The sequence below is a fragment of the Nicotiana attenuata genome, unplaced genomic scaffold (genome assembly GCF_001879085.1).
Source record: "Nicotiana attenuata strain UT unplaced genomic scaffold, NIATTr2, whole genome shotgun sequence".
In the NCBI taxonomy this organism is placed as follows: Eukaryota; Viridiplantae; Streptophyta; class Magnoliopsida; order Solanales; family Solanaceae; genus Nicotiana; species Nicotiana attenuata.
This window is the reverse complement of record NW_017671098.1, coordinates 167,868-191,216: the sequence shown is the minus strand read 5'-3', so window position 1 is coordinate 191,216 and position 23,349 is coordinate 167,868. Positions and strand designations below refer to the sequence as shown.

Here is a 23,349-nt window from a genome sequence, read left to right as displayed (position 1 = left end):
GGGGAAAGCAGTTGAAGAACTATGGCAAATAGTCTCATTTCCCAAAGGTAACAAACAAAAATGACACACTGCCAGTTCATCTCAGAACAAAATTCAAGAAACACCGCCAAGTATCAATGTCAATATATTTGATGCAGCATCAGGTAATTCCTAAATAATCAAAAGCTTTCTTTTAATCCCAAAAACATTGATACTACTGAGTAGTTGTCTTAAAACAGGACAAACCACAAATCCTTTAAAAAGGCTAACAGTCTTAATACAAATACTAGTATGCCAATTCACACCTCTAATCAATTTTGATCTCTCCCTGCCGATAATAATGTTTTACTGCATTTGGATGACTCTGTCCTTATGGATTTGGATGGGAAAAAACCTAACCAATCCACAGATCTAGCTCACTATTCTCTTCCACGAAACCCTTCCCCTACCCCCTAACTTGGGTCTCCACGTGGCCAATAGGCTGCATGCAGCCATACTACTTTGAGTAAAACAGCGGCCCCATCCCCTGATCACCTACCAAGCACGCCGCCTCCTCTTCCACTAATGACACATAATTCACCTAATCCACCCCTAGATTAGGACGCTTTCCCCTACCTCCTGCCAAGTGGCTATGCAAACCAACTCGCCAATAACGGATAACCCATGGTTAGAAGTAATTGATCAAGGCATGCAAACTCAATCTCCTATAATAGATACTCAATCATTAGTTCACGAACCCCAATCCTTCCCCGCCATTACATCTTCTCCTTCACAATATGAATCCATTAAAACCCCTCACATGCAGGAGAATCCCTCTGAAATAGCTCCCTCCTCACCACCGCCCATCGATACTGTCCAGAATGGACAACCAAATACGAAACCCCAATCTCCCGATATATGTCACCAACGCCCTCCCACAGGATCATCAACCAATGACATGGTTGGAACAAGGGCTTCAGGGTCAGGCAGCTTTCTTCACTCTCAACATTCAGAAGCAAGAGGTTCTATTTGTTCTTCAAAACCCACAGATTCTAGCACAACTAATTTCAGAGGGCATGAGGCTAGCGATGTCAAACTACATCAACCACCTTTGGTTGACAAATGTTCTAGATCCCATAGCTCCGGTGTTAGCACCTGATCTTCTTCACAACGTGCAGGCCCACTGGAATCTTTCGCACCATTTCAACCCACTACAGAACATGCAGCTCCTCTATTAACTTCCATTCTTTGCTGCACAGGATCAAAACATCCCTCCCTTGATCCATGCATGGCAGCCTGTTCCACAGCACTTCCCACCTCCGATGGATATTCATCAAGCACAACCCCATCTCCACCATAATGCACCCGTACCAGGAGAACAAGAAATGGTGGCGCAAGATCAGACCATTGCACCACTAAACATAACATCGTTCATAGAAATTTCAAACCTACACATGGTCAAGATCATGCTATTTCAGGCGATGGAGGACAAGAAGTTTGTTTGCAAGTTCCCACTGGAACTATATAAATGTTCCCTCGACATAATGCCTCCACTAAACGAGGCAGTAGGCAACTTCGCAGTCATAGTAAGCCCATCAGTGAAGGGCAGTGTCATACCCCCTCCTTCTCAAGATCCAACAAAGAGTAGACTCCCCAACATTATGATTTGGAACATTAGGAGTGGTAATAATGACGAATTCAAGTGTCATTTTAGGGATTTACTCAATACTCACAACCCTTGTTTGGTTGCCCTTCTTGAAACTCGAATGTCTAATCATATAGGCATTAGAGATGAGTTTCACTTTTCTAATATGGTTGAGATCCCTGCTAAAGGACAATCTGGGGGAGTTTCCATCCTATGGCACGACACCATTGTCCAGCTCAGTCATATATGCCTGGATGTCCAGGAAATTCATGCCATGATCCAGGTACTCCCAAATCACCAGCCTTGGTTATTTAGTACCGTTTATGCTAGTACTAACGTGAATATTAGGAATCAACTGTGGCTAAAACTAGAAAATATTGCTAATAACTATAAAGGAATGTGGTTCCTAGGTGGTGATTTTTATGAAGTAACGAGCCAATAGGATAAATGAGGGGGGGGGGGGGCAGACCTATCAACCGAAATAGAGCCTTACGTTTTCAATCATGTTTTAATCATTGTCACCTTATAGACCTTGGCTTTAAAGGAGCAAAATGCACGTGGTCCAATCATAGACATGATCGCTCTAATCTAATACTTGAACAACTTGATAGGTGCTATACTACTGAGCAATGGTTAGAATATTACCCTGATGCATTTGTTACCAATCTTCCTTACTCTGACCAACACACCCCTCCTAATTTCACCCTCCCACCACACTAGGCTCCACACTGAACGCATTTTCCGTCTTGAAACCTATTGGTGCCATCATCCGGATTTTAATTCCATTTTCTTGGACACCTGGTCTGGTAATAACTTACCTAATGCTACCACCCTTTTCACTACCAAAGTTAAAAACTAGGTTGCCACAACTTTTGGTGATGTTATTAACAAGAAGAAAAAAAATCCTAGCAAGATTTAGTGGGATCCAAAAATCCATTCACTATCCTACGAGTGCCTTCTTGAAGAATCTTGAACAAACCCTCACTAACGACTATAGTAAACTCTTAAAAATTGAGGAAGACTATTGGAAACTTAGGTCGCGTATTAATTGGCTTAGTGAAGGGGATGCAAATACAAAAAATTTCTATATAAGTGTTCTAAATCGGAGAAGGAAAAATCGTATCTCTTTTTTTAAGGATGAGCATAACAATTGGATTAATGCCCCTGATAAAATCCTTCAATACACCTTCACATATTTCCAAAGCATCTGTCAAACAAGCCACGAATCATCAAACCGGGTAAGCATTCAAGCCTCCCCAATCTCCACTTCATACACTGATCTAGCAGCCCTAGATAAACCGTAAACAAAACTACGAGACATTAGGGCTTGTCGCGCCCCCTTTTTCTCGCGAAATCGGGTTTATGACATTTAGTTGGGACAACTCGTTCCTTTTGGGAAAGGGGTTTTGCAATTTTGAGAGTCGCCACCTAATTATTAGGGTGCATTAGGACACCAGAAGAGTTTGATTTGAATAACCAGAGATAGGGTAAGGGCTTGAAATTATTCTAAGGGAAAGGTGTTAGGCACCCCTCAAAATCCACTAGTGTGGTTCCCGGCCAGACAATTATTGTGAATTTAGGTGCAAATAACATGTAGACAAATAAAGCTTCAAATAAGAGGGGATTTTCACATAATGGTTTACAAATAAATAAAGTTGGAAAGAACAATTAGAAAAGCTGATGTTTAAAAGAAAGAATTGAAATTGCTAAAAGAAGTAAAGAAATAGAGGGAGGGGGGGTCCTAGGTTTATTAAAAATATGGATCACCCCACGCAATGTCCGGTAATCACTCCTCAATGAGGGGCTACACGTGACATTATCGCGTGGTCATCATATTCATATCTACCCTTCCCACCCCGTCAAGGTATTAAAGCGCGGAATGGTCTCGATTACTTATTGCATGCTATTACCCGTCCCAATCCTATCAGTCCCGGAGGCACTTAGGACTACCAATCCTAAAAAGGGAGGGATATTGGGCTTATTTGAGGTTTCAAAAGGTTAAAAATCTAAGGCGACATACAAAACACACATTGCACATTTTGGGGGGGGGGGGAGCATGTAAACAAACAGAGGCTCAATCACACCTCATTGAACAGAAAAGCACGTAATTAGCATGACTTTCACATACTGGTTAAAGTCTGATTAAATACCAAATATGAGAGAACTTAAAGGTTGAGGCAGACTGATTTATTACATAATTCAGATAAGAAGCCCGAATCAGGCCTGCCTGCTGGTTGTAATTAATAGAACAGATTCAGATAGGTATTACCCTATGGCTTGCCTAAGTGTTAAGACGGGGTCCTATAGGCATGATATCTACTGAATTCAGAAAATAGTAAGGCTTGAAATAAATTGTTTGAATGCATACTTGTTAAACTTGCTAAGTGAGGGAATCAGATTATTAAAAGAGAGGCAGGATTTAATAAATTGATTATAGATTCTGCAGCTGTCAGTATCCATTATTACTGGTTTTCTAACACTGAGTGAGGGAATCGGATTCGATTAGAAATTCCTATAGGCATGCTTTCTATGCGTTGCTGATTTTAAACTTTATAGACATGGTGTAAAAAAAATGCAGAAACCTTATAGACATAGTATCTAAATGCATAAGGCTTGTTTTAAACCTATAAACATGGTATCTAGATGCAAAATTTGAATATGCAGAAGCGAACAATCCTATAGGCATAATTTCTATACAAAGTTAGCTACGCGGAATTCAGAATAGACCTATATGCATGATTTCTATTTGAATATGCAGAATTCAAGATACCTATAGACATGCTTTCTATATGAAGTTGGATATGCAGGAATATAGTAGTCCTATAGTCATGATTTCTATATGTATTTGAAATATGCAAAATTATAATAGACCTATAGACATGATCTCTATATGTATCTGAATATGCAAAATTGTAATAGACCTATAGACATGATTTCTACCCTTTGCATGCATAGTTACTCACCCTTTTTCACTAGCCAACCCCAAGCGTTTATTACAACTTATTACAAACCAGAATGAATAAAAAATTACATAAAAAAAAGTAAAAAAAAGTACAACCAAAGGAGAGCCTGATTCAGACTCCCTGTCTGAAATATGAGATAGACCAACTCAAAGACCACTGATCTAAAGCCTTTCTCCAATCTGAGTGTGTCAAAGTTCCCTAAGAGCCTCAATGGGACTCCGGGCAATGCTCACACCCAAATTATATCACCAGAATAGGGACAAGTGCAGTGTGGAAGGGCCAGCCCTCAAGTGTCCAAGTTCAGAGGGAGCTCAAAGGGTCCCAAGGCAAGGCTCACAAGAGGGGGACAGAACTTAAAATCTAAGAGAGAGTGCAAGTAAAGAACAGAATTCTAAGGAATAAAGGAGAGGAAAACAGCCACAAACAGGTACACAAAAGGGGTTCAGGGAATAGGGGAATTGCAAAGAGCCTATTGCTTAGGCTAGGGAAAGCTTTAGGCATACCCAGCAATGGAGGATGCTGGCATGCCAATAAGTCTGCCAGAACACATCATATTAGAGGCTAGGATCCCAGGGGATCAAGTTTGAGTCATGGACAATAATTTGCAGTACTGCCATGCCTCAAACCATAGCATAAACACATAGGGAGTGGGGGTTTTGGGATTCATAATACATTTAGAATAGGCAGAAGGAAATTACAGCATGCTAAGTAAGCATTGAACTACACATAAGTAGTAGGCAGACATGCAGGTAAAGGTATTAAATAACACATTGTTGTGATTGCTGAAAACCTTAATCAGGACATACCAGTTTCAAAGAAGCAAAATACAGCAGTAGCAGTACTTGGAAAACAGGCCACAACACAAGTAACGAGAGAGAATGCTTTTGAATGTGAGTGTGAGTTCAGAAAACTAAGAGTGTTCGCGTGTCGTGTTAATGAAAGAGCATGTATTTATAGTGTGAAACAGGCAGAAAATAAGGCAAGAAATAACCATGTACCAATTAAAATCAATTAGTAGAAGAACTTCCTTAATTAAGGAGTTCAAACTTAAACGGTAGTGAACAGAAATTATTTAAGGAAAGAGATCGAGTAAGAATCTTGTGCAAAGTAGGCAATAAGGGGTAAATACATAGGAGTTTAATTAAGGGAAGAATCTTTAAAATACACGGTTAAAGAAATAAGGTAAGATGCCCAATAAAATCAATCAGTACATAGTAAATCAAGGAGTCAGGGATTCGAAATCACTGGTTCACGAGTAAACCAAGTCAGAAAGGCTAAGGAAAGTTTTTGAATCAAACAAGTAACAGAGAGATTAACACAACAAGGAAAGAATCAATCAGATTTACACAAAGGAGGTCTGAAATCAGTCAAAAAATTGAAAGTCATTTTAGAGGGGAAGCTTAGCATATATAAAGAGTAGACAAGTATTAGGCATGCAAGGCTGAATTTAGGACAAAGAAAAAGCGTCATGCAATCACAAAAATTAGTAAGTATTGAACTATAGGAACATGGTAGTCATCTTAGTGACAAAGAAGAGGGAGAGTATCAAATAGCATGCAGAGGGTCCAGTAGAAAGACCCTAGAAGAGTTTTAGCAGGAAATCAGAATCATATAAAGAAACAAAGGTTGAAACAAAGATTTTGAAACTAAGTCGAGCAGTAGATGAAACGATCCACAGAAACTCGAATAGGTCCAAAGAAGTTAGGGTTTTGAAATCAAACAAATTCAAAGATGAAGAACAAGCAAATCACATAGCGAATAGTCTCAATACTCGGATGAAACCCCAAATTTTAGGGTTTTGCCATAAATCGAGTGTAGAGATGAGAAGACAAGTAATCAAGGCAAAAATACTAATGAAATAAGTTCAGAAATCTCATAAAGGAACTGAGACTTTTAACATGCATTTTCCAGTAGAAGAACAGTCATAAGAAACACAGTAGAAGAACACATAAGAAATACAGTAGAAGAAACACATAGAAAATACAGTAGAAGGAACTTATAAGAAACACAGTAAAAGACACACATGCGAAACACAGTAGAACATGCTAAATATCAGAGAAACTTTAAAGGATAACTTAACGAAACCCTAAATCGGAAAAAGATGAAGGCTCTGAAGGTATAGTTTTGAAAGAACTTTGAGAAAATGTTTAAGAGCTTAGAGAAAACACTGATATACAACGGATCTAAAAGAAAAACCTCGGAGGGTTAGGGTTTCAGAAGAACGCAGGTGATGAGAAAGGCTTGGAAAGTCATTGATCTGAGCCGGAGAAGTCGAGATTAGGGTCGAATGACCATGGCTGGCCGGAGCAAGGTCAGAGACGGCCATAGAACTCAAATCAAACAAAGTCTGGGCCAAGCTTCCTCATGTTCAGGCCTTCAAACCACAGTAACCAGGCGTGTGGGAGTTATGGGAGGCCGGTATAGGACTTCAATGGCCTTGGAAGCCGTGGATTCCGGTGATTTTAGGGTGGAAGTGGAGGGAGGCGGCTAGAGTTTGAGAAGCCTTGAGAGAGAATTGAGAGAAAGGGGGGTTTCAAAGGCGGCTGGGGATGCAAAATGACTAGGGTTTGGGGGTAAGGGGAAATTAAAAAAGGAAAGATTAAAAGGTGGTCGTTGATCATTTTGATAAACGGCCTGGATTGAATGGGGAATCCGGGCGGGTTGTTTAGAAGGGTAGTGGGTCGGGTAGATTAGGTAATTGGGTTGGGTAATTGGGTTTAGGAATTGCGTTTAATTAGAGGTCCAAATCCGGCTAAAATTGAAATGCAGATGGGCTATTATTTAAATAGCCATTTCCCCTCATTTATTTTATAAAAAATAATAAAAAAATTTTGGAAGTAAATTAAAGCCACTAAACTGATTAATAACATATAATTATCAATTTGAAAATACTGGACTTAATTTTTATAAATATAAACGCAATTAAATCTTAAAAGGGGCTAATATTGCAATTTTATGCAATTTAGCTTTAAAATACTAAATAAATTCGTAAAAATATGCAAAAAATATATTAGCTATATTTTAGTATAAATATGAGAATCCGATAAATGAATCACCAAAAATGATAATTTTAGAAATTATTATTGGGTTTTTTATGAATAAAAGTAGGGGAATAAATTGGTTTAAAAATCTTTAAAAATTAAGGAAAAATAACAAAACATTTGGACATGCTTATATATGCGTACATATGCTATTTTGAAAGTATTTTGCATATTAAAAATATACAGGGAAAAATTGGGTATCAACAGGGTTATTTTTTCCTTCAAACCTTTTAAAGCTCCTGGTCCGGATGGGCTACACACATTCTTCTACCAGGAATATTGGCACATTGTTAAAAATTTGGTTTTTGATTATTGTCACACCATCTTTGAAACCCACACCATCCTATAGCAGCTTAATACCACCTTTATTTGTCTAATCCCCAAGTTTCCTAATGCTAATGACCTTAAGAATTTCCGACCTATTGGACTTAGCAATACAATTTCTATGGTCATTACTAAAATCATTATCAATTGTATCAAACCCTTTCTAGATAACCTAATTGGCCCTTTTCAATCTAGCTTCCTTAAAGGGAGACGGGCAGCTGATAATGCCATCCTCATTCAATAAATTATTCATCACTATAATAAAATGAAAGGCACCAAGGGGAAAATCCTCCTTAAAATTGAATTGGAAAAGGCCTTTGACCGACTTGAATGGTCATTTATTCGTAGAGCCCTGCACTACTTTATCTTTCCACCCAGCATCACTAAAATCCTCATGGCTTGCATTAGAACCTCCCGTATTGTTGTCCTTGTAAATGGATCCCAAACAGAGTTTTTCAAGCCATCAATGGAGATAAGACAAGGTGACCCTATATCTCCGTACATTTTTATCATTTGTATTGAGTTGCTATCCCTCCTTATAAATCACCAAATTGATTTAACTCTTTGGGATCCTTTCAATCTTAGCCCAACAAGGCCACCCCTCTCCCATTTATTTGTTGTGGACGATTAACCCTAATGGCAGTAGCCAATGAGAAATATGTCAATACAATCAAGCGATGTCTTGACTACTTTAGTACATTATCAGGGCAAAAAATAAATCACACCAAATCCAAATTACTCTTTTCAAAGAACTGCTCTATTAGTCTGAAAAATTCCATTTCTACCATACTTAACATCAAAGTTAGTGATAGCTTTGGAAAATACCTGGGCTTTCCAATTTTGGCTAACAAACCCAAACCAACTGACTACACATTCATCCTTGACAACCTCAATAAAAGACTAACTAGTTGGAAAACCTAATTTCTATCACTAGCGGGAAGAGTTACTCTTGTTCAAACCACCCTCAATGACCTCCCAAACCACATTATGCAATACATGATGCTGCCTAAAAAAAACCATCGTCAAATTGACAAAATTCAACGTGACTTCTTGTGGGGCAGTAATAAAATCTCCAGGAAAATCCCCTATATTAATTGGGACATTGTCTCTTTGCCAAAACATGTTGGGGATCTAGGTATAAGAAAATCCCCTGATAAAAATATAGCCGCTATTACAAGACTAACTTGGCGATTCTTTAGACATCCCACCGCTATTTGGGCTACAGTTCTCAATTCCAAATATGTTGGTCGATACTCTGATACATCTCACTCCTTTATATGGAAAAACATCCTCACAGGCTGGACCATTTGCAAAGATGCTATTGTCTAGCACATTGGACATGGTTCCAATGTTGACTATTGGCATGCAAACTGACTGCTTTGCATAAAAAGCCTATATAATATAATTCAAGGTCCACTGTCATACAATGATTCAAATCTCAAAATTTTAAACATTTTCTCTAACAACTCATGGGACCTGTCACAAATCTCTTTTGAGCTCCCATCCCATATTTTAACCGAAATTCACTCCTTCCAAACTGCAAATGACTACAACCATACTGATACTCCGATATGGGCCCCAATCATAGATGGAGTTTTCAGCACAAAATCTGTGTATCCTCTTATAACCTCTAATAACACTCACACCCAAAGCAAAAATTTTGCATGGCTATGCAAATTGAAAACTTGGAATAAGATTAAATATTTCCTATGGCAATGCTACCATGATCGATTACCTACTAAAACCTATCTATGTCACATTAGGATTGCTACTTCCTTGCACTGTTCAGTTTGTCCCACCATTGAGGAAACTCCGCAACATATTTTTCTCTTTGCCCAATAGCTAAACATTTATGGGAAGCACTAGGTGTTAGCATACAAACAATTGACACCCAATTTACCCACTGGCTAGATAGCCTCTACACGCATAAACCTCAAATCACATGCCATTCCCTAACATGGGACTGTCTCTTTTCCTTTGCTCTCTGGCTTATTTGGCTAAACAGGAATAGAAACACCTTTCACAATCTTTGCAACCCAGTTGATAGCAACAATGTTATATCAAGAGCCATAGAATATCTTCATTGCAGTAACATCAATTGCAGCAAACTAGATCGACCCCTACCAGTGTCTACCAAATGGGAGCCCCCCGCCATGCACCAACTGAAATTAAACATAGATGGGGATTTTAAGGGTAGATTTAAACAAGGAGGGATAGAAGGTGTTTTTAGAGACTCCACTGGGGAATGGAATCTAGGTTTTAGCAAAAAAAAAAAAACCAATGGCCCGTCCCACTATACATGGAACTTGAGGTTTTATGCTACGGATTCAAATTAGCCGTAGCTTATCACTTCACGAACCTTCAAATTGAGACGGATTCAACCTCTATACCATCACTAATCGAAACTGCTAATTCTCCACCATATAATGCTCTTATTTCCAAATGCAGGTATTGGCTGAAGAGGTAGGGGAATCCACCAATCCTACACAACTTCCGTGAAGGCAACAAGATAGCACATGAACTGGCACAATATTGAGTCCGGCAAGCCAACGTCTACTATAATCAGATATATTCAGAAGTCCCAGACTACCTCAGAGATGTTGTGCAAGCTGACAAAGAGGGTATTAGTACTACTAGGACCAGCACCACTAATGTTGTTGTTTTAAATAATTTGGCTATGCTCGGATACTCTTTTACGTCCTCTTTTTGTTGTAATAATATTACTACTACTACCATGCTTACGTCTGCTCCCAATGGGAGGACCAGGCCATGTAACCCTACTACTTAATGGATAAATAAAGTTTCTTCATTACCAAAAAAGAAACTTGTAGCCAACGGATCTTGTTGGAAAAATGATCTATGTCGTATCATTTTCTTAGTGCCTTCACATGTGAGATTCAAAACACTTCTGGAGTTTGTTGATTGATCATATACCATTTTGTATACGGCAAAATCGGTCTCGTCATTAAGGCATTTCAGAGGGTCATCTCGAAGCATCTAGGCTACAAGGTTGTGGCCGAGTCTCCCCCCTCGAGGTTCATCGACACCCGACCCAAGGGTAGTGGTGACCACAACCATGACAGGAAAGGGGAAGTTCCCAAGGTACACGGCTAGGACTGACACAGCCTGCCGGTCTACTCTAAACCCGAATCAGGGTGTCATATCTAGTTGTCCCATCCCCAGATCTGTGCAATTAATGTATTTTGTACTATGTTAGGATTTCCCTCCTATATAAAGGGGATCCCTACCATTTTGTAAGGTCTGTTGCTTCAGTCGCTCTACACGAAATGTAGAAGAACACTCTCTTTGCTCTCTAGCATACTTTCTTGTATTATTGCCTTCATTTATTATCTTCATACTTGTTCGTCATTTATTCCTTATCATTGGCCATAAAGAGCTTTCATTGATTTTATCATAACTGTTAGCCCTACCCCGATCACCCTCGATAACTCGTAGCCGAGCCTTGGAATTGATCTCGAGGCCCCGAATCGACAAGCTCGAGGCCCGGGTTGATCAGCCTATCGGTTTGATTATCACTCTATCTTTAGCTCTTATTTCGTTTCTAAGTCTCACACATCTAGCAATATCTGCTTAACAACTAGCATAAAAATAGATCACGTATTTTTAGAGTCCCTCAACAAATTTAATTGTTATTACCATTTTCCCGGTAAACAGTTTGGCGCCCACCGTGGGGCTGAAAATAATAGTGACTATTTTCTTGCTGGTTTCATTACATAATGCAAGTTATCTTTCACGCTTTTTCTTGTCTAAAGATCCTTGATTTCAGGTCGTAATGTCTGATTCAGTGAACAACAATATTGAGAACCATGGAGAGAATGGTGTGGCTATTCCTGGTGGTGCTGAGCCACCACAAAATCTTTAGAACGCGCCAGGACCGATTCCGGCGGACGAAGTCTCATACGACGCTCAACACATTGAAGTAAGCTCCCACACTAACAGGAGCATAGACCAAGGCGACCAACAGGAAGCCCAAAAAACCCCCGCTCGGGAAGAACGGGAAATTAGCCTTCATGTTATATTTGAAATGTTGCAGGCACAACAGCTGGCTATTGCTCAGCTGCAAAGTCACCAGAAAACTCCTAGCACAGTAGCACCAGGGACAGCGCCCCCGGCCGAACAGGTACCGGAAAGGTCAAACAATAATGGGTCGATAGCCGATCCCGCCATCATAAAGATGCTCGAGGACCTCACTAGAAGGATCGAATCGGGCAAAAAAAAAGATAGAAGCCAACGATAAGAAGGTCGAGATTTACAACTCCAAGGTCGACCAAATTCCAGGAGCGCCCCCGATTTCGAAGGGTGTGGACTCGAATAAGTTCGTGCAGAAGCCGTTCTCACAGGAAGAGGCCCCAAAACCCATTTCGAAGAAGTTCAGAATGCTGAAGCTTCCAAAATACAACGGTACCTCGGACCCCAATGAACACGTTACCGCATACACTTGTGCAGTAAAGGGTAACGACATGAAGGACGACGAAATCCAGTCCGTCCTGCTGAAAAAATTTGGAGAAACACTCTCTAAAGGGGTGATGATGTAGTATCATGACTTGGCCCCAAACTCTATAGACTCATTTGCCATGTTGGCAGATTCCTTCATAAAGGCGCATGCCGGGGCCATCAAGGTGACCACCAGAAAATCTGACGTCTTCAAAATCAAGCAGAGGGAGAATGAAATGTCGCAGGAATTTGTGTCTTGCTTTCAAATGGAAAGAATGAAACTACCTCCGGTATCCGACGATTGCGCGGTACAGGCCTTTACTCAAGGTCTGAATGAGCGAGGCTCGGTAGCTTCGAAGCAGCTGAAAGAGAACCTGGTTGAATACCCCACCGTGACTTGGTCGAACATTCATAACTGATACCAGTCAAAAATCAGGGTCGAGGACGATCAGTTGGGAGCCCCCTCGGGCTCGGTATACCCAAGCAGGCTCCTAGAAAAGAAGCCAAAGCCAAACAAAAAAAGATATCAGCCGTACACCGAAGATCGAAGGAACGCCATACGGCGTAACCCACCTCAAAATGACCGAAGGATAGACCGAGGACAGAATCCTCGGGGACTCATCAACCGAGCCGGATTCGACAGGATTGCAGGACCAGCAGAGGCACCTCGCCTGTCAGAATACAACTTCAACATCGATATATCGGATATTGTCTTCGCCATCAGCAAAATCAAAGACGTCAAGTGGCCCAGGCTTATGCAATTGGATCCTTCGCAAAGGAACCATAACCTAGTGTGCGAATTCCACAACACACATGGCCACAGGACCGAGGATTGCCACCAGCTTCGAGGGGCAACTCCGAGAGGATGTAGCCAGAATACTCAACAAGGGTCATCTCCAGGAATTCCTAAGTGATCGGGCCAAAAACCAGTTTCGAGAAAGAGAGACGGCCAAGAAGAACAAAACGAACGAGCTGCAACATGTCATCCACATGATCTTGGGAGGCGTTGATGCCCCCCAGGAACCTGTGATGAGAAGGACAAAAATATCCATCACCAGAGAAAGCGAACCCGGGGATACATACCCGAAGATGCCCTCACATTCAGCGAAGAGGACATTGAGACCTTGTCTCAACCTCACAACGACACACTGGTAATCTCTTTCCTCGTAAATATATTTCAAATAAAACGTGTACTTGTGGACCCAAGTAGCTCGGCCAACATTATCAGGTCGAGGGTAATAGAGCAGCTCGGACTGCTTGACCAAATCGTGCCCGTCACTCGAGTCCTCAACAGATTCAATACACGATGCTGCCTAAAAAAAACCACCGTCAAATTGACAAAATTCAACGTGACTTCTTGTGGAGCAGTAATCAAATCTCCAGGAAAATCCACTATAAATGGGACACTGTCTCATTGCCAAAACATGCTGGGGGGTCTAGGTATAAGAAAATCCTCTGATAAAAATACAGCCGCTATTACAAGCCTCACTTGGCGATTCTTTAGTCATCCCACTGCTATTTGGGCTACAGTTCTCAATTCCAAATATGTTGGTCGCTACTCTGATACATCTCACTCCTTTATATGGAAAAACATCCTCAAAGGCTGGACCATTTGCAAAGATGCTATTTTCTGGCACATTGGAGATGGTTCCAATGTTGACTTTTGGCATGCAAACTAGCTGCCTTTCACAAAAACCCTATATAATATGATTCAAGGTCCACTGTCATACAATGATTCAAATCTCAAAATTTTGAACATTTTCTCTAACAACTCATGGGAACTGTCACAAATCTCTTTTGAGCTCCCATCCCATATTTTAACCGAAATTCACTCCTTCCAAACTGTAAATGACTACAACCATACTGATACTCCAATATGGGCCCCCATCATAGATGGAGTTTTCAGCACAAAATCTGTGTACCCTCTTATAACCTCTAATAACACTCATACCCAAAGCAAAAATTTTGCATGGCTATGCTAATTGAAAACTTGGAATAAGATTAAGTATTTCCTATGTCAATGCTACCATGATCGATTACCTACTAAAACCTATCTATGTCACATTGGGATTGCCACTTCCTTGCACTGCTCAGTTTGTCCCGCCGCTGAGGAAACTCCGCAACACATTTTTCTCTTTTCCCAATAGCTAAACATTTATTGGAAGCACTAGGTGTTAGCATACAAACAGTTGACACCCAATTTACCCACTGGCTAGATAGCCTCTACACGCATAAACCTCAAATCATATGCCATTCCCTAACATGGGACTGTCTCTTTTCCTTTGCTCTCTGGCTTCTTTGGCTAAATAGGAATAGAAACACCTTTCACAATCTTTGCAACCCAGTTGATAGCAACAATGTTATCTCAAGATCCATAGAATATCTTCATTGTAGTAACATAAATTGCAGCAAACTAAGTAGACCCCTACTAGTGTCTACCAAATGGGAGCCCCCTACCATGCACCAACTGAAATTAAACATAGATGGGGCTTTTAAGGGTAGATTTAAATAGGGAGGGATAGGAGGTATTTTTAGAGACTCCACTGGGGAATAGATTCTAGGTTTTAGCAAGAAGACCAATGGCCCGTCCCGCTACACATGGAACTTGAGGTATTATGCTACGGATTCAAACTAGCCGTAGCTTATCACTTTACGAACCTTCAAATTGAGACGGATTCAACCTCTATACCATCACTAATCGAAACTCCTAATTCTCCACCATATAATGCTCTTATTTCCAAATGCATGTACTGGCTGAAGAGGTAGGGGAATCCACCAATCCTACACAACTTCCGTGAAGGCAACAAGATAGGACATGAACTGGCACAATATGGAGTCCGGCAAGCCAACGTCTACTATAATCAAATATATTCAGAAGTCCCAGACTACCTCAGACATGCTGTGCAAGCTGACAAAGAGGGTATTAGTACTACTAGGACAAGCACCACTAATGTTGTTGTTTTAAATAATTTGGCTATGCTCGGAAACTCTTTAACGTCCTCTTTTGGTTGTAATAATATTACTACTACTACCATACTTACGTCTGCTCCCAATGGGACGGCCAGGCCATGTAACCCTACTACTTAATGGATAAATAAAGTTTCTTCATTACCAAAAAAAAAAAAGAATTGTAGCCCAACGGATCTTGTTGGAAAAATGATCTATGTCGTATCATTTTCTCAGTGCCTTCACATGTGAGATTCAAAAGACTTGTGGAGTTTGTTGATTGATCATATACCATTTGTTATTGCATTGGATATCATCAAACTGCTGGTAGGCTTGTACCATAGTCTAAAAGTCTGTTCCTCACTGAAGTGCAAACTTAGTTCGTTCTTTTATTGTGAACTTGATGTTCCATTGATCTGGTGCTTTTTTTTTTTTTTTACCAACTAGCTATACCGTTCTTTTTTCCTTTCGATTAATTATATGCCCCTTCCGTTCATATATGAATGCCACTTCAAGTACTGTAACATACAAGAAGAGATGATTTGCTTTTGTTTTGTTTTTTCATCAAGTAAAATGTAATTTCATTGATGATGGGAAAGCTCCTCTTGACAAGAGGTATACCAATTGAGAATCTACAAAAAGATACCAAAAAGGAAAAAAGGCTGTATTTTAAGTCGGGAAACCTACTTTGGTTTGATAGGATTGAGCAGTCGCTTATGTCATCTATTTTTGCCACTTACATCTACTAATCTGAGTAACCTGATTCTAGGAGCTCATTAATAGCACATTATATCTGATTTCTTTATACTCTTAATTTCCATGAATGCTATGACAAACATGTGAATCATCTAAGTTTACTGCAACATTGGGAAATAAAGAAATGCGATCTTAATGCAGTTACAAAATTTAATTATGAAATAATATAGGCACACGAGATTCAAGAGGCAATTCTTGATTAATTATTTCTGCCTAAACCAGGAAACAGGACATTGTTAGCTTCGAAAATCTTAGTTGATCATGGTTTTTACAGTAGAGCCATGCTTGTTCCACGCTGCATGACTGCGGATAACATCTTCCACGGCAATTGTATACATCTTGTTGATACCTCTTAGATGGAAATATTATAACTTTTTAAATTTTTGGGGTTTAAATGCAGTATGATTCATTTGAGATAGGTATTACAACAGATGATTTTACTAATGCGGATATATTGGAAGCAACTTATCCTGCTGTTGCTGTTATGTTGAGAAGAGGCAAACCTGAAAATAAAGAAGATAAAGAACACCAAATTTGAACGTGGAAAACCCTTCAAATCGAAGGTAAAAACCACGTTAAAATTTGGTGTTCTTTATCTTCTTTATTTTCGGGTTTGCCTCTTCCTCAACATAACAGTGGTATCAGAGCCTTGGTTATTTATCTGGGTTGTCACGGAATGGAGGCAAATATGAGCAAGATGGTATATTTAAATGGAAGAAATTATAATGTTTGGAAAAGCAAGATGAAAGACTTGTTGTTCGTGAAGAAGATGCATCTACCCGTTTTTTCAGCTAATAAACCCGAGAGTATATCCGATGAAGATTGGGATTTCGAGCACCAACAAGTATGTGGATATATACAGCAATGGGTTGAATATAATGTTCTCAACCATATTGTAAACGAGATACATGCGAGATCATTGTGGGAAAAGCTAGAGACTCTTTATGCTTCAAAAATCGGGAACAACAAATTGTTTCTGCTAAAGCAATTGATGACCTTTAAATACAAGGAAGGCAGCCCAATCATTGATCACATAACAGTTGCAAAGAGATTAAGTGAAGATTGGACGAGTAATCCAGCAATTCCTATTGTCACTGGCTTTCTGGGAAAGGTACCCGTTTTAGCTTTTCATGCATTTCTTTTCTGGTTGATTTTCTTGGAGTTTTGGACCTTCTTAATGACAATAGTCTTTGCAGCTGGTTGAAGGGTTGGAGAAGTTGTGCTGTGACGACACTAGGTAGGGGTGGTAGTGACTTGACTGCTACTACCATTGGCAAGGCATTGGGATTATGTGAAATTCAGGTCAGTGAGCTCAGTACTGAATATTGAAAAGTATTTTTGTCAATCTGCATCTGATGAGATGGCATGTCCATCACTGAAAGTTGCATTCATATTTGTATTAGCACAAATATTCGCATTGTAGGTGCCCACTTTCATTGAGATGTGAGTTCTCCTTGGATCTGAAGATAGTGGGTATAATACGTGACAGGTGTGGAAGGATGTTGATGGGGTTTAAACATGTGCATATATCCACGTCCGGAGCCTGTACCATATCTAACTTTTGATGAGGCAGCTGAACTTGCATATTTTGGTGCACAGGTATCATTAATGGCCTCAGAGTTTATAGTCGTCTTAGAAATGTCTATAATGGCTTTGAAATACAGCAAAGTGGGGGTTTGTAGGTGGGGGGGTAGCAGGGAACTGTATTTAGAGGTATATAAGATGCTTGCTTGATTCCTTTGGACCCTGAAATGTTGCTACAGGTCCTACATCCACAGTCCATGAGGCCTTCTATTGAATGTGATATTCCTGTCAGGGTCAAAAACTCATATAATCCTAAAGCTCCGGGGACCCTCATCACCAGATGTAGAGATATGAGTAAGGTCAGTACGGCTGCTCTCACAAAATTTTGTATTTCCAGAAGTATTGTAAACTTTGATTGTATTTCTCCCTCTTTTACAGGCAGTACTTACAAGTATTGTTCTGAAACGAAATGTAACCATGTTGGATATAGTCAGCACCCGTATGCTCGGTCAATTTGGCTTCCTTGCAAAGGTCGGACTTTGGGTATCACTTTTAGTTTCTCCCCAAATTTCCGATTCTAAGGCAGTTCTATATCATATCTCCCTTCAGCTTTTCTCCATCTTTGAGGATTTAGGCATATCTGTTCATGTTGTTGTTAGGATTTTGCCCTGAATTTCTAATCTATTAGGACTCTCTTTCTTGAAGGAATGGAAAAAGACTCCTAAAATGATTAAATCTCCTTAATATATCTTATCCTATTCTTGGAAGACAAGTTTTGCACATCAATAAATTAACGATCTCTGCTTCTCACAAGGGCACAAAAAAAATATCCACAATGTAGTCATTAAAGAGTTTAATATCCACAATGTAGTCATTAAAGAGTTTTGTTTAGGGGGAAATTTTTCTCTCGATAGTTTTTCTTCTTTTATATTGGTTTTATCATATGTAGATCAATTGACCAAACCATTATAAACTATTATGCTTAGTTTATTATATTTTTCTTTTGTCGTCTGATTTATCGTCCACCAAGCTTTGTATTGTTATATAGTTTCCGCATGCACCATGTTATTTCGACCCCAACAATTGTAGCTACAAGTGAAGTGAGTATCTCATTAACATTGGATTGTTCAAAACTATGGAGCAGAGAACTGATTCAGCAGGCAAGTCTATGATTTTCCTCTTATTTTTCAGTAAATCAATTTAACTTCTCGTCAACACATTGATCTCATTTCCAATCGGTTAAAAGGAATTGCCTATGATTGGTCATTTTGAAGTGCTTCTGATTGTGTGTTACTACTCTTTAATGCTTAACTGCATAGGAGCTTGATCACGTTGTGGAGGAACTTGAGAAGATTGCAGTTGTGAATCTGCTCCAACATAGATCATGATTCATGAATCATCTCTCTTATTGGGAATGTCAAGAGGTCCTCACTGATTCTGGAAAAGGTGCACAATTGTAATTTGTTTATGAATGTAATGGCACGAGGTATTTTAGCATCTGATATGCTGGCTAAGAGTCTTACTCCACCTATGTACACCTTGTAGTTGGTTGAATCACCTTCGGAGTAGTCTCTATGCACGTCGGTCAAAGCCATTTTCTCATTCCATCAAGTGCACATACTTTTACATGATTGTGTGTTTGGAATGCTGTTACGGCACGCAACGCATTCTCGTTTATTTCACTTGTAATTCGTGCCAGTAAGACATTCTGTTGCTTATAGTCCATGCTTTTTAGTGATTGTAATTCATCGTGTATTACATGACAGGCTTTCCATGTTCTACGTACCAATGGGGTAAATGTTCAATTGATCTCTCAAGGTAATTTACTATTAGTCATGTTTGTACAAATTACTCAAAAGGGTTTATGAGTGCTTTGGGTTAACAACAAATTCATGTTTCTGGTGCTCATGCTCAGGTTAATATCTCATTAATAGTCAATGACAGTAGTGAAGCTGAACAGTGTGTTGGGGCTCTTCACAAGCCTTCTTTGAGAGTGATTTTTCTGAACTAGTCTGGGAAAATGGATCAGGAAATGGCTCCGTATCAACATCATAAAATTGCTTTGTTCCCTTATCACCTTGTCCTCCTTTTCCTCAATAATTTTGTTGAGGAAATTATTGTGGTGCGTCTGGTTGTCCTTAAAGATGCATCTTTTTTTTTAGCAACTAGCTCATTCTATTCAAGTTAGGTTATCTGATGAAAGACAAAATTATGCATTTTGTATGGCAATTTAATTGGTAAGGTTATCCATTCAATTTTCTTGTTAACCCTTCATCTTTTGGCATTTCTAACTGCTCGATTGGATGACATGGTTGCATCTACGTTGATTGAAATCCGCCACTACTTCCCTCCCAAAAAATCCGCTAGTCATGTTTGAATTTTAGAACTTTGCGCAGTGCGCACCTTATATGGCATTGGAACTCCTCATTGTATTGGAGTTAGCTTGGGTAATAAGCAAAGGCCAAGTGAGGGATGACCTAGTTTGCAAGTAACACCATTTTTCTAGAGAGATAGACTGACCGCTCTCTACATTTCCTACTAACAACAACGCACACTACTAAGGTCATGGCCTCATCACCACTCCTTGAAAAGGGCCAAACCCCTTCAATCCCGCTGGAACCTCCCGTTGGTTTCCTAAGTACATACAAGTATACATGGTCGTCAAGTAATAAAGTGACTCGAAAGTCGGATGTCGAACCCATAGAGACTTAGAATAATTGTTGACTAGGGTAATTCAAATAAATTAACTGTCCAAAATAATTAAGAAAGTTGTTTTTCTATTAATCTACTATTGCGAAAATTAAACAAGTAATCAACTAAAGTAACAAGAACGCTAGTGTTTGTTGTTGGATTTTACTCAGAGGAGATGAAGATTCAAGGGTTATTGATGCAAGATCAAGAAGGCCAAGAATCCAAGAAATTCAAGAAGCCAAGAATCCATTCAAGATTATGATTTCTTTTTTCATTAAAGATTGGGATTTCTTAATTCTTGTTTTAGTAGGAATATATTTATATTCCTAGTCAAACTAGGATTATTAGTTGATAGTCTATTCCTACTAGAATTCTTTTTCCTATTTTAATTAGGACAAGTTTTCTTAGCCTTATTATTATTCTAGTTTAATTAGGATTATTTTTTCCTTAACCTTATCAATTTTACTCATTGTAAGGCCTATTAAAGGGCTCAATTCGCTAGAAAAATAATTGATGATTAGTTTCTAAGCTCTTGCTTCAAAAACGTAATTACTTTTTTATTTCATTGTTCTTCTTTTATTCAATGCTACTTGCAATCTTTTGGGATTGAAGAACGTGTGGATTAAGTTTCTTTTCATCTTATATTCTTCTAACGTGGGTTTGAAGAACGATTTCGCTTGTTTTATGAAAAACTTTAGCGGAGTGCTGTTGTTTTTCTCTGTTTTTTGTGCTTGAGAGGTGCAAAACCTTGAAAGTACATCAATTTGGTATCAAATCACATGTTCTAGATTCGAATTATTGACTTGCTATCTTATTCATCGTGTCACCAAACAAGAAAATAGCAAGTTCATGATACTCTTCAATGGATCTTCAATTAAAAATTCAGAAATTAAGAGCTACAGTCTTTGAACGAGACAATGAAGCATTTAAAGTGCAACTAAATAGCTTGACGGAATCAATGAAGTATCTCACTGACTTGGTTAAAGGTTTGGTGCTTCAAAATCAACTACCAAATCCTTCACAACGCCTATACCCGCCACGTCTACCACTTCGATATTCGCCAATTCAACCGCATAGAGCAAGATATATTGCGCAAGTTGAAGAGGTTAAAGCTGACCAAAGCATAAGAGTACCAAAGAACTATGTCCAAGATGATAAATATTTAGATAATCAAGGGAGTGAAGAGGACGAAGATGATGAAGACCAATATCAAAGAGACGAGGAGCATGTATTGGGTCCAAAACTTGAGGAATTACAACCAAAGTTTTATTACGATCCATTGGATTATCCAGCCATGTGTGTTGTTGACTTTTAGCCTTTCAGAGATGCTCAACACAATATTGACTTGATTGTTGACTCAATCATCCCAAACAAGTTATCATATTGCGTTAATCCTAAGGTCTGTAAAAATATGCATGAACAAGATGAAAGATTACCTAAAAAGGTGATAATGGAGAGTTTAACGTATATTGGAGAAACAAGATGTCATCATGTCATATATATATATATATATATATATATATATATATATATATATATATATATATATGGCTATCGTTAAAGTGATTGTTGGTGTACAAGCAATGCAACTGACGTATCCTCAAAAAGAGTGTTGAACTCTATGCTTAATTTAAAGCTAGACATGGAGTTGGCGAAGTTTCATAAAGTTCTAACATTAATAACTTCATATTGTAAGTTAAAGTTTTAGAGTCAACATATAAAGATTACATGGAGAAGACTTGGTAGAAAGTTGAAACTTAGAAAGTGGGATTTAGTTCGACCACATGCTAAGTTTGCTTACAACGTGAAGAAGCTCTATGATAAACTAGCAAAATGTAACTTAAAACCTAGTGAGCATTGGGTTCCCCCTTTTTTCCACCTTGGATCCCTATTTTTCACTCTAGCAAATCTTGTGTCATCTATGGAAGTTGTTAGACTCAGGGACAAGTCTTTTTCAACTAGGAAAAAATGATGCAAGATCAAGAAGGCCAAGAATCCAAGAAATTCAAGAAGCCATTCAAGATTAGGATTTCTTAATTCTTGTTTTAGTAGGAATATATCTATAGTTCTAGTCAAACTAGAATTGTTAGTTGATAGTTTATTCCTACTAGAATTCTTTTTTCTATTTTAGTTTGGATAAGTTTTTTTAGCCTTATTCTTATTCTAGTTTAATTAGGATTAGTTTTTCTTAACCTTATCAATTTTACTCATTGCAAGACCTATTTAAAGGGCTCAATATGCTGGAAAAAAGATTGGTGATTAGTTTCTTAGCTCTTGGTTAAAAAACGAGATTACTTTTTTATTTCATTGTTCTTTATTTATTCAACGCTTTTGGCAATCTTGCGGGATTGAAGAACGTGTGGGTGAGGTTTCTTTTCATCTTATATTCTTCTGGCGTGAGTTTGAAGAACAATTTCACTAGTTTTCTGAAAAACTTTAGCGGGGTGTTGTTATTTTTCTCTCTTCTTTGTGCTTGAGAGGTGCAAAACCTTGAAAGTATATCAATTGCGGTTGGTTATCAATCCTATTGAATTCGTAATTAGACATGTTAATCCGAGTTCTCTATGGTTGTTGTTGACTGGATTGTTTATATAAATAGCATGTTTCCGCAATACTATTCGTCTGTCCAAAATATGTCAATCCTATATTCTTATGGTATTGAATCTATCATGAACAAATAGAACACACCATTCAACTAAGCAAGACCGTTAGATATATTCCTATCCTAACCCCCAAAATCTTTCCCCGAGCCACAGGTTCAAAAACAAATTTTCTTTAATTCTACTATAATCTAAATATATCTTTTCCAAGAATAGCATAGATAGTAGGGTGAATCAGTAGGTACAATAATTCACAAGTTAAAACTAAAAAAAAATCACGAGATGATAAATCGAATTAACGAAGAAGTAATCAATAAACATCAATATTCATGTCAACCACAACCCTAGAAACTAGATTGCTTAGCCACTTATGTTCGTAGTAAGAATTATTCAAGTATTGTACATAAACAAATTAAAGAGAGGATGAAGGGATGAATAACTCTATG

At 38.7% G+C, this 23,349-nt stretch overlaps 1 pseudogene; it reads left to right on the top strand.

The window, feature by feature from the left end:
* Positions 1–21,618, top strand: part of LOC109205905 — a 39,777-nt pseudogene extending 18,159 nt beyond the window's left edge.
* The last annotated feature ends 1,731 nt before the right edge of the window (positions 21,619–23,349 follow it).